This window comes from Salmo salar, chromosome ssa10 (assembly GCF_905237065.1).
Source record: "Salmo salar chromosome ssa10, Ssal_v3.1, whole genome shotgun sequence".
Taxonomy (NCBI): Eukaryota; Metazoa; Chordata; class Actinopteri; order Salmoniformes; family Salmonidae; genus Salmo; species Salmo salar.
Genome location: NC_059451.1, coordinates 116,246,110 through 116,261,496, shown reverse-complemented (window position 1 = coordinate 116,261,496; position 15,387 = coordinate 116,246,110). Strand labels below are relative to the sequence as shown.

General features: G+C 43.6%; 1 protein-coding gene across 2 annotated transcripts in view; it reads left to right on the top strand.

Moving 5' to 3' along the window:
* Positions 1-1,114: 1,114 nt before the first annotated feature.
* The window catches only part of LOC106561641 (contactin-1a), a 164,364-nt gene continuing 150,091 nt past the window's right edge, over positions 1,115-15,387 (top strand). The window contains exon 1 of one of the 2 annotated variants that reach the window (XM_014125783.2): positions 1,115-1,355. The gene's annotated coding sequence lies outside the window, so the exon portion shown is untranslated. The remainder of the gene's footprint in view (positions 1,356-15,387) is intronic. The other variant, XM_014125784.2, reaches the window with a different exon arrangement.

Below are 15,387 nucleotides of genomic sequence, written 5' to 3'. Positions count from 1 at the left end.
CAAGCCTCTGTTAACTTCCAGGTAAAATATCAACATAAAGGAACAAGATAATACAATCATGGTTTCTCTCATAATCACTGTTTGTGCGTGTGTGTTTCTCTCACATACGGAACACACATCCCATGTGGATTGGGATTTGGAAACGGGAGGGAGATACCTTCACAACATCCCCCCTCCCCTGGTCACACAATCCTTCTCTTCTCCTTCTTCGCTCTGTCTCTCTGTCACGTCCTGACCATAGAAAGCTTTTATTTTCTATGGTAGAGTAGGTCAGGGCGTGACGGGGGTTTTGTCTAGTTTATTTATGTCTATGTTAGTTCTAGTTTCTTTTTTCTATGTTGGGGTTTTTGTCTAGTTTATGTATTTCTATGTTTTGGGGTTCTAGTTTCTGTATTTCTATGTTTTTTGGGGGAGGGGATGATCTCCAATTAGAGGCAGCTGGTCATCGTTGTCTCTAATTGGGGATCATATTTAAGTTGTTGTTTTTCCCACTAGGTTTTGTGGGAGATTATTTTGAGTAAGTGTATGTTCCACGCTTCGTCACGGTTTGTTGTTTTGTTTATGAGTTTATTTGTATGTCTTGCATAGTTTCACAGTTTAAATAAAATGTGGAACGATACACATATGTATAATGTATCCTGTATTCTGTTCTATACTATCTATTGCATCTTAGCCTATGCTCTAAATTGCTCATCCACACACACACACACACACACACACACACACACACACACACACACACACACACACACACACACACACATACATATATATATATATATGTGTTTTTTTATTCCATTCCTTTACTTAGATTTGTGTGTATTAGGTATTTGTTGTAAAACTGTTAGACAGTACTTGTTAGATATTGCTGCACTGTCGGGAACTAGAAGGACAAGCATTTCGCTACACTTGCAATAACATCTGCTAAACACCTGTATGTGTTTAGCAGATGCTATTGCATCAAATATCATTTGATTAGCCTACATAACACTTTCTCATTGAAGTGTTGCTATCATCTAAACTAGACTACAGCTAATGCTGCTGAAACTAAGAGATACGATTATCACAGCGCAGAATAACTAAAACAACACTCAGCTATGAGTTCGCCACGTCGTTTGTTCTGAAACGAACACATTTTGGACTGGACGGCTTCTCCGGTCGCCCAATGAAATAGCGCCCCCCCCCATGTCCTAATGTCACAGCCCTCCATCCAATCGAAGAGGACGCGGCAGAGACTCGGCTGCCTGACCGTTTCTTCCCGGCTCTAAGCTCCTGAGCGCCCAGCGATGCTGTGCTGTTGATCCAGGTGTGAGTCTTGAAGGTTAATCGGACGGACCGATCGTCTGCTATTGCAGGTAAGAAGATGAACAGCTTCATTGATTCTATGTATTATTTTATTATTTCTAGAAAATCCGGGTCTATGCAGCAATGGGCAAAAGCGAGGGAATCAGTGTTGTTTACAATGATTGAGATGGGAATGTAGTGATGGAACCTACCGCAATGCAGAATCGTATACAATTTTGACAGGTTTGTGCAACATGCATTCTCGTTCTATTTTTCCCAACTGCAAAACTGAGATTTTAGAGATGATCTTGAAGGGGTGCTGTTTTCACGTTGATGGAAAACGTTATTCTGGGTGAAATTAGAGGCATGCATTTTTTCTTCAACAGACAGACAGAGCGCTGGCTGCATGGTCTTTGAGGGGAGGGATAGTGTGATTGTATTTGATCCACATTACGGATGATTAAACACCTGTGTGCTTAATTAATTATGTCATTCATAAAACCTTGAACATATAAAATTGCCTACCGGTGGCATAATATCGATACCGTTAGGTGTGGTTATAGGTGGTTATTCTAGGGGCTTGTCCTTTCCTGATCATTTATTAAGCTAAAAAAAACAGCCGGCTACTCACTTCCAACACTCCGATCCCTGCAAGATGAATATGCTTTTTCATTATTATTCATTGCGTACGGCAGGAGATATAGGTCGCTGGGTTCATTGTAATTTCACAACGTCAGGAAACCAGCTCATTCCGCTATAATGTCAGACAGGTTGTCAGCAAAGGGGCGCGTCCTGCCTGGCTTTTCTCCGTTTTCTAGCTACTGGAGGTGTACTGTATGCGCTATGAACGATACATTATCACTGGACACTCTGGACTATAACATAATTAGAATTCTGAATTCCTGCTTTAGTTAATTGCAGCTAGAATTTCTTTCTGCATGACGTGTACAGGTGCATCCAAGATCAAAGTCATTACTGCAACCCATAGCAACACTGTTACACAGTAGCTGTAGTGAAGCTTTCTCCAGTCAACAGTGGCAGTGCTTAGCTGTCTATTAGCTAACTTAGCGTTCGTACAGCATTTGTTACATCTGAGATAACTGAAAGACTGACATCTGAGATGACTGACAACTGAAGGACCTGTGCAGGGTGTCAATATTGAACCTGTAGCAGATACATTGGCTTGTTCTGTATGGGCTGAATTGTATAAACTGGACTACTAATGCATCTCCAGCTGTCATGTGACCTGCGAAGTAAGGCTCCTCCGGGCTCATGCTGCTGTTGTATACCATAGCAGACCTGGGTTGAAATAGTATTTGTTTTCTTTCAGATAATTCAGCTACTTGATTGAGCGTTCTTGGCACGATGAAACCAATGTAATAGTTCCACAAGTACAAACCAAGCCCATCCAGCGCTCCAGGCAGTCTCAATAAAATTCTCGAAGCGTTTGAAATAAATCACTTACTCCTTGAACCCAGCCCAGGTCTGCGTCTTGGGCTTTACATTTCCAGGCAGAGCTGGATGGAGATGAAGTTTGGATATTTCACATAAGTTCTTCCCTCAGTGCTTTGGAACAGGGTCAGCCCGAGCAGTCTGTCAGCCAGGCTAGATGAGGAACACTTTAACAGTCACTGGCCCTCCAAGACATGGCTGGCTTGGCCCAGGCAGCGCTGTGTGTCCTATCATGCATTTCAAATTGGCAACCTCAGTGGGATTGGAGCGGTCATTGGGTTTGAGGTGTCCTCTGTCAGTGTTACTGTGATTCAACTGAACCCAGAGAAAGGGTCAGATAGGACATCCCTTGAGAAAGGCTCAGCAACCCGAAATGCCAGGGCTGGCTAATTTTGAATTCAATAAATGAAAAAGTTGGCAAGGAAGAAAAAAAACAAATCCTGTGTGCATCAGCACCCTATCCGTTTTCACAGAGATAGGACTCAACAGAAACACCTCTCTCTTTCATTGGCAGAAGGGTCTGATTTTCATGATGAATTATAGGGATGAAACCCACGCAGAAGCAGAAGTGATTGGTGTTTGGTACGTGCAGAAGCAGAGGTGATTGGTGTTTGGTACGTGCAGAAGCAGAGGTGATTGGTGTTTGGTACGTGCAGAAGCAGAAGTGTTTGGTGTTTGGTACGTGCAGAAGCAGAGGTGTTTGGTGTTTGGTACGTGCAGAAGCAGAAGTGATTGGTGTTTGGTACGTGCAGAAGCAGAAGTGATTGGTGTTTGGTACGTGCAGAAGCAGAAGTGATTGGTGTTTGGTACGTGCAGAAGCAGAAGTGATTGGTGTTTGGTACGTGCAGAAGCAGAGGTGATTGGTGTTTGGTACGTGCAGAAGCAGAAGTGTTTGGTACGTGCAGAAGCAGAAGTGTTTGGTGTTTGGTACGTGCAGAAGCAGAGGTGATTGGTGTTTGGTACGTGCAGAAGCAGAAGTGTTTGGTACGTGCAGAAGCAGAAGTGATTGGTGTTTGGTACGTGCAGAAGCAGAGGTGATTGGTGTTTGGTACGTGCAGAAGCAGAAGTGTTTGGTACGTGCAGAAGCAGAAGTGTTTGGTGTTTGGTACGTGCAGAAGCAGAGGTGTTTGGTGTTTGGTACGTGCAGAAGCAGAAGTGATTGGTGTTTGGTACGTGCAGAAGCAGAGGTGATTGGTGTTTGGTACGTGCAGAAGCAGAAGTGTTTGGTACGTGCAGAAGCAGAAGTGTTTGGTGTTTGGTACGTGCAGAAGCAGAGGTGATTGGTGTTTGGTACGTGCAGAAGCAGAAGTGTTTGGTACGTGCAGAAGCAGAAGTGTTTGGTGTTTGGTACATGCAGAAGCAGAAGTGTTTGGTATGTGCAGAAGCAGAAGTGTTTGGTGTTTGGTACGTGCAGAAGCAGAAGTGTTTGGTACGTCACATCTATGCCTGTGACATGGTGTCTGTCAACCTGTTGAGTAGAAGAGACCACACTCATTGGCTACGAAGAGACCACACTCATTGGCTACACCATAGATCTTGGCCCTGCTACATGGTCCAGCCAACCACACAATGGCAAAGTCATCAAAACATGGACCGTATGTGTATTTTCAGACTGATATAGTTGGAGTGTTGCTGTTTTTTTGTTGGACTACTTCAGATACACAGCCCAGCACAGTTGACTTTATGTAATGATACTCACTAGAGACATGTTGTTGGTGTAATATTACTGAATTGGTACAGATTCCTAACTAACTGACTAACACTCTTAGTCCTTAATCAGGGATTTCCAAAGCAGGAAAGTTGAGGTCCTGGACGGCTGACATTTAAGATCAAGGTACTTTCTAAGGACTTTCTGTGAGATGAGATTTGTCCCAAGATGTTCCTTCCCAAATCCAAACTTTCTAAAAGCTCTTTGGCAGAGAGTCAATGCATTAGCTGAGAGAGAGCTAAGATAGCCAGTCTGAAGATTTGGGTTTGATAATGAAGGTACTCTGGGACTCCAAGTGGCTGGCAAGCCTGGCATTTGGCATCAGAGGAGGTAGATTGTTAGGCAATGTTTGTTTGGTCACATGAAAGGCAATAGAAGAAAGACACCTCCAGATTTGTTGTTATTGAAAATGAACACAGTTACTCAAGGGAGGTCTCTAAAACACAGCATGCTGAACCTTGCGGCAGACGAACGCTTTATCCACATTCAGTGCGATGTGTAAGAGCCTTAAGGCTACATCCATGGTGGTGGAGTGAACTCCCCTTTCCCCCGATCTAGCTGACAAACATGTGATGCTTTTGTCTTAATGGTCTCTTTTAGATTGATGCTCTTGTCTCAATGATCTCTTTAGATTGTCCAGCTATTGTCCAGCTATTTTACCAAAGTCTCGAATAGAGAGACGATCACTAATGGTACGGCTAGCTGTCTAGCTGTGAGACACACAGGGACATGACGTCTTCTTCTTCTTCTCTGTTTGCTCAGACACAGACCCCTTCTCTGTTCGATTCAGAGCAAGAGAAAGACCCTCAGTCTCTACTGCCATCTCTGTGCTCTGTGCTCTGGCTTATCTCTGAATGTGTATAGTCCCTCCCCCTGCCAATATCTGTCTGTGCTGCAGGCCTGTCGTTATCTCTGTTTGTGGGTTATTCTTCACTCTCCTGTCTCAGAAGGGTTGGTCCCACTGGGCCATTGGGCCTCTGTTCAACCCTAGAGGGGTTGAAAAGGGACCCTCAGTCAGTTCCCAGTGCCTTATCTGTATAGACCCTACTGCCAATATCTGTATCTATATACCCTACTGCCAATATCTGTATCTATATACCCTACTGCCAATATCTGTATCTATATACCCTACTGCCAATATCTGTATCTATATACCCTACTGCCAATATCTGTATCTATATACTCTACTGCCAATATCTGTATCTATATACCCTACTGCCAATATCTGTAACTATATACCCTACTGCCAATATCTGTATCTATATACTCTACTGCCAATATCTGTATCTATATACCCTACTGCCAATATCTGTATCTATATACCCTACTGCCAATATCTGTATCTATATACTCTACTGCCAATATCTGTATCTATATACCCTACTGCCAATATCTGTATCTATTTACCCTACTGCCAATATCTGTATCTATATACTATACTGCCAATATCTGTATCTATATACTCTACTGCCAATATCTGTATCTATATACCCTACTGCCAATATCTTTATCTATATACCCTACTGCCAATATCTGTATCTATATACCCTACTGCCAATATCTGTATTTATATAGTCTACTGCCAATATCTGTATCTATATACTATACTGCCAATATCTGTATCTATATACCCTACTGCCAATATCTGTATCTATATACCCTACTGCCAATATCTGTATCTATATACCCTACTGCCAATATCTGTATCTATATACCCTACTGCCAATATCTGTATCTATTTACCCTACTGCCAATATCTGTATCTATATACTATACTGCCAATATCTGTATCTATATACTCTACTGCCAATATCTGTATCTATATACCCTACTGCCAATATCTGTATCTATATACTATACTGCCAATATCTGTATCTATATACCCTACTGCCAATATATGTATGTGCCACAGGCTTGTCATTCTCTGTGTCTCAGGGTTCTCCTCAACCCTCTGTCTCTCCGGGTTCTCCTCCACCTTCTGTCTCTCACGGTTCTCCTCCACCCTCTCTCTGACGGTTCTCCTCCACCCTCTGTCTCCCCGGGTTCTCCTCCACCCTCTGTCTCCACGGGTTCTCCTCCACCTTCTGTCTCTCACGGTTCTCCTCCACCCTCGGTCTCTAAGCGTTCTCCTCCACCCTCTGACTCTCATGGTTCTCCTCCACCCTCTGTCTCTCACGGTTCTCCTCCACCCTCTGTCTCTCCGGGTTCTCCTCCACCCTCTGTCTCTCAGGGTTCTCCTCAACCCTCTCTCTCTCACGGTTCTCCTCAACCCTCTTGTCTCTCACGGTTCTCCTCCACCCTCTGTCTCTTAGGGTTCTCCTCCACCCTCTGTCTCTCAGGGTTCTCCTCCACCCTCTGTCTCTCACGGTTCTCCTCCACCCTCTGTCTCTCACGGTTCTCCTCCACCCTCTGTCTCTCCGGGTTCTCCTCCACCCTCTGTCTCTCCGGGTTCTCCTCCACCCTCTGTCTCTCAGGGTTCTCCTCAACCCTCTCTCTCTCACGGTTCTCCTCAACCCTCTTGTCTCTCACGGTTCTCCTCCACCCTCTGTCTCTTAGGGTTCTCCTCCACCCTCTGTCTCTCAGGGTTCTCCTCCACCCTCTGTCTCTTAGGGTTCTCCTCCACCCTCTGTCTCTCAGGGTTCTCCTCCACCCTCTGTCTCTCAGGGTTCTCCTCCACCCTCTGTCTCTCCGGGTTCTCCTCCACCCTCTGTCTCTCAGGGTTCTCCTCCACCCTCTGTCTCTCAGGGTTCTCCTCCACCCTCTGTCTCTCAGGGTTCTCCTCCACCCTCTGTCTCTCAGGATTCTCCTCCACCCTCTGTCTCTCAGGGTTCTCCTCCACCCTCCACCTGGTTTGCGGCTCGAATTCAGATTCTATTTCTGGTGCCATTGTTGTGTTGCCTAGTGCCTACCAGTTTCCAATGACTTCAAATGCATTAGTTTGTTGCTAGGGCTTAGAGGGGCTAGTTATTTTTGCACATCTTTAAAGGTCCAATGTAACTGTTTTTATCTCAATATCGAATCATTTCTGGGTAACAATTGAGTGCCATACTGTGATTGTTTTCAATTAAAATTGTTTTAAAAAAATTGCGTTTTAGCAAAGAGCAATTTCTCAAGCAAGAATTTAGCTAAATCAGTGGGGAGGGGAAAACTGAAAACTATCTGTTATTGGCAGAGAGGTTTGGAACTCTCTTTCTTATTGGTCTATTAACTAATTTACCGCCTGGTGATGTCACCAAGCAGTGCAAAACTTTCAGTTTCAGGAGGACTGTTCAAACAGCTCTTACACTAAAAGGGCATTATCATAATTGTCTCAATTTTACAGTATTATTGCAATCTCATAGTGTGAAAATATATATAAAATACAGGGAAATCTAGTTTTTGACTGCACTGGACCTTTAAGGACTGTTATCAAGGCACTCAACTTGAAGAGATGAACGGATGTATTTAGTGTGTTTTTCTGTAGTGTGTACTTCAGTATGATGTGTGTGCACGTGCGTACGTGCATGTGCATGTCAAGTGTTTGTGTGTGTGTGTGTAGTGCATGTGTGACTCATCGAGCCGTGAAGCCTTGCATTCCATAATTTGTGTCCACACCATCTGTATCTACACTATCATACAGGCTACCATACCCCTGCAGAGGCCTTTACACTATGATACAGGCTACCATACCCCTGCAGAGGCCTTTACACTATGATACAGGCTACCATACCCCTGCAGAGGCCTTTACACTATGATACAGGCTACCATACCCCTGCAGAGGCCTTTACACGATGATACAGGCTACCATACCCCTGCAGAGGCCTTTACACTGTGATACAGGCTACCATACCCCTGCAGAGGCCTTTACACTATGATACAGGCTACCATACCCCTGCAGAGGCCTTTACACTATGATACAGGCTACCATACCCCTGCAGAGGCCTTTACACTATCATACAGGCTACCATACCCCTGCAGAGGCCTTTACACTATGATACAGGCTACCATACCCCTGCAGAGGCCTTTACACTATGATACAGGCTACCATACCCCTGCAGAGGCCTTTACACTATCATACAGGCTACCATATCCCTGCAGAGGCCTTTACACTGTGATACAGGCTACCATACCCCTGCAGAGGCCTTTACACTATGATACAGGCTACCATACCCCTGCAGAGGCCTTTACACTATGATACAGGCTACCATACCCCTGCAGAGGCCTTTACACTATGATACAGGCTACCATACCCCTGCAGAGGCCTTTACACTGTGATACAGGCTACCATACCCCTGCAGAGGCCTTTACACTGTGATACAGGCTACCATACCCCTGCAGAGGCCTTTACACTGTGATACAGGCTACCATACCCCTGCAGAGGCCTTTACACTGTGATACAGGCTACCATACCCCTGCAGAGGCCTTTACACTATGATACAGGCTACCATACCCCTGCAGAGGCCTTTACACTGTGATACAGGCTACCATACCCCTGCAGAGGCCTTTACACTATGATACAGGCTACCATACCCCTGCAGAGGCCTTTACACTATGATACAGGCTACCATACCCCTGCAGAGGCCTTTACACTATGATACAGGCTACCATACCCCTGCAGAGGCCTTTACACTATGATACAGGCTACCATACCCCTGCAGAGGCCTTTACACGATGATACAGGCTACCATACCCCTGCAGAGGCCTTTACACTGTGATACAGGCTACCATACCCCTGCAGAGGCCTTTACACTATGATACAGGCTACCATACCCCTGCAGAGGCCTTTACACTATGATACAGGCTACCATACCCCTGCAGAGGCCTTTACACTATGATACAGGCTACCATACCCCTGCAGAGGCCTTTACACTGTGATACAGGCTACCATACCCCTGCAGAGGCCTTTACACTATGATACAGGCTACCATACCCCTGCAGAGGCCTTTACACTGTGATACAGGCTACCATACCCCTGCAGAGGCCTTTACACTATGATACAGGCTACCATACCCCTGCAGAGGCCTTTACACTGTGATACAGGCTACCATACCCCTGCAGAGGCCTTTACACTGTGCTACAGGCTACCATACCCCTGCAGAGGCCTTTACACTATGATACAGGCTACCATACCCCTGCAGAGGCCTTTACACTATGATACAGGCTACCATACCCCTGCAGAGGCCTTTACACTATGATACAGGCTACCATACCCCTGCAGAGGCCTTTACACTATGATACAGGCTACCATACCCCTGCAGAGGCCTTTACACTGTGATACAGGCTACCATACCCCTGCAGAGGCCTTTACACTATGATACAGGCTACCATACCCCTGCAGAGGCCTTTACACTATGATACAGGCTACCATACCCCTGCAGAGGCCTTTACACTATGATACAGGCTACCATACCCCTGCAGAGGCCTTTACACTATGATACAGGCTACCATACCCCTGCAGAGGCCTTTACACTATGATACAGGCTACCATACCCCTGCAGAGGCCTTTACACTATGATACAGGCTACCATACCCCTGCAGAGGCCTTTACACTATGATACAGGCTACCATACCCCTGCAGAGGCCTTTACACTAGTGATACAGGCTACCATACCCCTGCAGAGGCCTTTACACTATGATACAGGCTACCATACCCCCTGCAGAGGCCTTTACACTATGATACAGGCTACCATACCCCTGCAGAGGCCTTTACACTGTGATACAGGCTACCATACCCCTGCAGAGGCCTTTACACTGTGATACAGGCTACCATACCCCTGCAGAGGCCTTTACACTATGATACAGGCTACCATACCCCTGCAGAGGCCTTTACACTATGATACAGGCTACCATACCCCTGCAGAGGCCTTTACACTATGATACAGGCTACCATACCCCTGCAGAGGCCTTTACACTATGATACAGGCTACCATATCCCTGCAGAGGCCTTTACACTATGATACAGGCTACCATATCCCTGCAGAGGCCTTTACACTATCATACAGGCTACCATACCCCTGCAGAGGCCTTTACACTATGATACAGGCTACCATACCCCTGCAGAGGCCTTTACACTATGATACAGGCTACCATACCCCTGCAGAGGCCTTTACACTATGATACAGGCTACCATACCCCTGCAGAGGCCTTTACACGGTGATACAGGCTACCATACCCCTGCAGAGGCCTTTACACTATGATACAGGCTACCATACCCCTGCAGAGGCCTTTACACTATGATACAGGCTACCATACCCCTGCAGAGGTGTGGGACATAAAACACTGAATATCTTCCTCCAGTCGTGTAGATTTTTATTTAGATCAGCAATTTTTACGACATCAAAGTCCCATTGCAATTTAGATCCTTAGTTCTCAATATCACAACAAGGCTGTTTGAAAGTGATATTTGCAATTTACTGGTAAAAGACTGATGACTTAATGGATAACCATTTTGCTGTTGTTGATGAAACGGCTTAATAGAGGAATATGCAGCATAATCAGAATACCTAAGGAAGATTTGTTGCTAAGTCATGTAATGTTATTCATGTGTGTGTGCGTATGGTGCATTCCCCAATCTTATCAGTGTGATTCTGTTTTCTGTGACTTCCTCAGTCATATGGAGTTAGTCTTTCTGCCAACGAGACGTCTATTTCTAATAAAGTGATAATGCCAGAGAAGCCGGTGTTTGGAGGATATCGTAGAGGGCCGTCAAACCGTGCCAATACAGTATAACCTCCAAACACCGGCCTTGGGGCATTATCACTTTTATACAACGAGTTACCAACATATTCAAATAATGATTGACATATTTTCATTAAAAACGTTATTTTGCTTCATTTATTCATACTATTTCATCCTTCCACAAGATATAGTTCCGACACATAGGGTTGCTCCCCAACCTGGCTGGTCGTTCGTTCTATCGGTTCGGTTACCAGAGACGCGACCCAGTCATTCAGTCTTTATGTTCTGTACCCAGTCGTTCAGTCTTTATGTTCTGTACCCAGTCATTCAGTCTTTATGTTCTGTACCCAGTCATTCAGTCTTTGTGTTCTGTACCCAGTCGTTCAGTCTTTATGTTCTGTACCCAGTCATTCAGTCTTTCTGCTCTGTACCCAGTCATTCAGTCTTTATGTTCTGTACCCAGTCATTCAGTCTTTCTGCTCTGTACCCAGTCATTCAGTCTTTGTGTTCTGTACCCAGTCATTCAGTCTTTATGTTCTGTACCCAGTCGTTCAGTCTTTACTAAAATAGCCTTGCTTTCCATAACACTTGATGCAAACATCATCAGATTTGGACTGTTGGTTAGTACATTACTTTCTATGGGTTTGTTACTGGGTTAAATTTGACAGAGGCTTGAACCTTTCTATGGTTTGTCTCTTGACTTCCAATCTGCCTCTGAGATATTTTTAGTTTTTACAATACAAAGTACATCTTTGGGGAGATGTGCACCTAATTTAGAAGTAGATTACAAAGGGTGGTCCTTCCACTGTTAATTTAAGTTTTAGAGATTGCTCCCTCTCTCTCTCTCTCCCTCTCTCTCTCTCTCTCTCACTCTCTGTCTCTCTTTTTTTCTCTGTGTCCTCTCTCTCTCTCTCTCTCTCTCTCTCTCTCTCTCTCTCTCTCTCTCTCTCTCTCTCTCTCTCTCTCTCTCTCTCTCTCTCTCTCTCTCTCTCTCTCTCTCTCTCTCTTTTTTTCTCTGTGTCCCTCTCTCTCTCTCTCTCTCTCTCTCTCTCTCACTCTCTGTCTCTCTTTTTTTCTCTGTGTCCTCTCTCTCTCTCTCTCTCTCTCTCTCTCTCTCACTCTCTGTCTCTCTTTTTTTCTCTGTGTCCTCTCTCTCTCTCTCTCTCTCTCTCTCTCACTCTCTGTCTCTCTTTTTTCTCTGTGTCCTCTCTCTCTCTCTCTCTTCTTTGTCTCTCTTTTTCTCTGTGTCCTCTCTCTCTCTCTCTCTCTCTCTCTCTCGCTCTCTCTCACTCTGTCTCTCTTTTTTTCTCTGTGTCCTCTCTCTCTCTCTCTCTCGCTCTCTCTCACTCTGTCTCTCTTTTTTTCTCTGTGTCCTCTCTCTCTCTCTCTCTCTCTCGCTCTCTCTCACTCTCTCTCTCTCTAACCTGTTATATATTCTCTCTCTCTCTCTCTCTCTCTCTCTCTCTCTCTCTCTCTCTCTCTCTCTCTCCTAACATGTTATGTTCTGTACTCTTTCTCTCTCTCTTTCCCTTCTCTCTCTCTCTCTCATAATATTGGTCTGTGACCGCTAAATCCACGTCAATGACAGCGTGATTGCCAACTATTTTGGTGGCTCAGCATCTTACCCTTATCAGTCTTGGCTCCAATATTTTCAATTTCGTTCCCTGACAATATCAAAACCAATTTTGTTCCTTCTAATAGCTAATTCTATTTTGGTGGCTACATACTGGATGCTAAAGAGGTTACTCCATAACGATGATAAGAAGGAAACTCTGACCAAGTCAAAAAGGGAAAGGGGAGTTGTGACTAATTAGTAAGTCAATTTTAAGTCTCTTAATGTGGATGGTGTGGACATGTTAATTAACGTGGGTGCTTAAAGTGTCAAGTTTACCCATGTGTACCAGCTTAGTAGCAGAAAGATAATTTTACATTACTCATTGTGTGGGCTGTATTCTCACTGTGGAGGCCAGAACCATCTGTTTAGCTGGATATTATAGGCCTAGATTTTGTCCAATACATTGTCCAAACAGAATTTATTTGGAAAATGCACATATAGGTTATGTATATCAAGGTAGAGAAACTATATTCCTATGTCGTTTCCCCCCAAAACAAGTGTACCTTTATGGATAAAAACACATGAATTTCACATGCTAACATATAAAGTGTCCCAAAAAACATGTTTTCATGTGATCACATGTGATCTTATGTGAAGTTAATGTGATAGCATGTGATCTTATGTGAAGTTAATGTGATAGCATGTGATCTTATGTGAAGTTAATGTGATAGCATGTGATCTTATGTGAAGTTAATGTGATAGCATGTGATCTTATGTGAAGTTAATGTGATCACATGTGATCTTATGTGAAGTTAATGTGATAGCATGTGATCTTATGTGAAGTTAATGTGATAGCATGTGATCTTATGTGAAGTTAATGTGATAGCATGTGATCTTATGTGAAGTTAATGTGATAGCATGTGATCTTATGTGAAGTTAATGTGATAGCATGTGATCTTATGTGAAGTTAATGTGATAGCATGTGATCTTATGTGAAGTTAATGTGATAGCATGTGATCTTATGTGAAGTTAATGTGATAGCATGTGATCTTATGTGAAGTTAATGTGATAGCATGTGAACTTATGTGAAGTTAATGTGATAGCATGTGATCTTATGTGAAGTTAATGTGATAGCATGTGATCTTATGTGAAGTTAATGTGATAGCATGTGAACTTATGTGAAGTTAATGTGATAGCATGTGATCTTATGTGAAGTTAATGTGATAGCATGTGAACTTATGTGAAGTTAATGTGATAGCATGTGATCTTATGTGAAGTTAATGTGATAGCATGTGACAACATGAAACTACACGTTGAAGTGTTCCAAAAACACATTTTCACATGTGAACTTTCATGTGAAATAATGAGATTTTCCACATGTGAAAGGATAGGGGTAAGACACTGTAGAGAGCTTTTCTTACTCGAGAAAGAGCAAGCATGGATTGTTGACTGAGGTATAGTGCACAAAAAGCGAGATACAGTGAGCTCCAAAAGTATTGGGACAGTGACACATTTGTTGTTGTTTTGGCTCTGTACTCCAGCACTTTGGATGTGAAATGATTCAATGACTATGAGGTTAATGTTCAGACTGTCAGCTGTAATTGGAGGGTATTTTCATCCATATTGGGTGAACCGTTTAGAACATGCGTCAAACTCATTCCACAGAGGGCTGAGTGTCTGCTCCAACCTTGTACATGATGGATGAATTAAGGTCAGTAATTAGTAAGAAACTCCCCTCAACTAGTTGTCTTGCTTTTAATTGAAAGGAAAAACCAAAAACCAGCAGACACTCTGCCCTCCAGGCAGTGGCGGTTCTAGACCATTTCAACTGGGGGGGCCAAGCTGGGGCCAGTTGTACTGTTAGAGGGGCCAGTTACATTAGACGTTATTGTTGTCATATTGTTTTCTTCACTGGATTGCAGGCATTAGCAGGTAAAAGACCATGTTCATAATCATTAGTGTTCCGCGTTGCCACTGTCTAATAACGGATGTTAAAAAAGAACGATAGCAAAAATGAGTTATGTAAAAAAATGATTTCATACTCCACATTTAGGGGGGCCACAAGGGGGTCCAAAATTGTTGTCACAGGGGCACTGCCCCCCCCCCAGAACTGCTAGTGCCTCCAGGAGAATGAGTTTGACACCCCTGATTTAGAAATTACAGCACTTATTTTTACATAGTCCCTCCGTTTTAGGGCACCAAAAGACAAATTCACTTATATGTGTTTTAAAATAGTACAATTTTACTATTTGGTTCCATATTCCTAGCACACAATGATTACATCAAGCTTGTGACTCTACACACTTGTTGAATGCATTTGCTGTTTGTTTTGGTTATGCTTCAGATGAATTTGTGCCCAATAGAAATGAATGGTAAATCATGTATTTTCATTATGGAGTCACTTTTAATGTAAATAAGAATAAAATATGTTTCTAAACACTTCTACATTAATGTTGATGCTACCATGATTACAAATAGTCCTAAATGAATTGTGGATAATGATGAGTGAGAAAATTACAAAGGCATAAATATCATACCCACCAAAAATTGCTAACCTCCCCTGTTATCGCAATGGTGAGAGGTTAGCATGTCTTGGGGGCATGATATTTGTGCGTCTGTAACTTTTTTTTGGAGCTCACTGTAAATGCTAATGAGTCGTGGACCTCTTATCTAGTCAAACTGTTTATATTCTCACTTTGGCAGTCACAGCGTAACAAAACAACAAGCAGAT